The sequence below is a fragment of the Octopus bimaculoides genome, chromosome 28 (genome assembly GCF_001194135.2).
Source record: "Octopus bimaculoides isolate UCB-OBI-ISO-001 chromosome 28, ASM119413v2, whole genome shotgun sequence".
Taxonomy (NCBI): Eukaryota; Metazoa; Mollusca; class Cephalopoda; order Octopoda; family Octopodidae; genus Octopus; species Octopus bimaculoides.
This window is the reverse complement of record NC_069008.1, coordinates 8268835-8269730: the sequence shown is the minus strand read 5'-3', so window position 1 is coordinate 8269730 and position 896 is coordinate 8268835. Positions and strand designations below refer to the sequence as shown.

General features: G+C 42.9%; 1 protein-coding gene across 1 annotated transcript in view; it reads left to right on the top strand.

Annotated features, from left to right (window-relative positions):
• LOC106881320 (phosphotriesterase-related protein) overlaps window positions 1–896 on the top strand; it is a 70076-nt gene that overhangs the window by 23326 nt on the left and 45854 nt on the right. The gene's annotated exons all lie outside the window — the stretch shown is intronic.

Sequence of the window (896 nt, the reverse complement as noted above, 5' to 3'; positions counted from 1 at the left end):
GTGTGTGTGTGTGTGTGTGAGAGAGAGAGAGAGAGAGAGAGAGAGAGAGAGTGATTAGTCATCTGATACACACACCAATGATAACAGCCTGCAGCATTCAGTGTGTTTTCTTGTACTTGATGCTATCTTTTATCTTATGATTGTTTCAGTCGTTTGAGCCTGGCCATGCTGGGGCATTGCCTTGGAGGTTTTTAGTTGAATTAATCAACCCCAGTACCATTTTAAGTTTGGTACTTATCGGTCTCTTTTGCTGAACTACTAAATTATGGGGATGTAAACAAACCAGCACTAGTTGTGAAGCTGTGGCGAGGGATAAACATGAAGAGAATCTTACACATGCACATGCACACACACACACACACAAACATACACATACATGAGGGCACACATGCATAGACATATACACACACATGCATGCACACATGCACATACACACATATATGCACACACACACACATCTGTGTGTGTGTGTGTGTGTGTGACAGGTTTCTTCTAGTCTGTCTACTAAATCCACTCTCATGGCTTTGGTTCTCCTTGGGCCCACAGTTACAAAGGCTACCATGCAATAAGATTGTATGCTGTGGCTGGGAAGCAAACTTCTGACCACACAGCCACGCCTTTTGCCTTGATGCTATCACAATATTCTTGTGTATCTTTTACTTGTTTTAGTCACTTGACTGCAACCATGCTGGAGCACCGCCTTTAGTCGAATCAAATCGACCCCAGAGCTTATTCTTTGTAAGACTAGTACTTATTCTATCGGTCTCTTTTGCGAAACCACTAAGTTATGGGGACGTAAACACACCAGCATCGGGTGTCAAGCGATGTTGGGAGGACAAACACAGACACACAAACATACACACACACACACATACATACATACATACATACATACA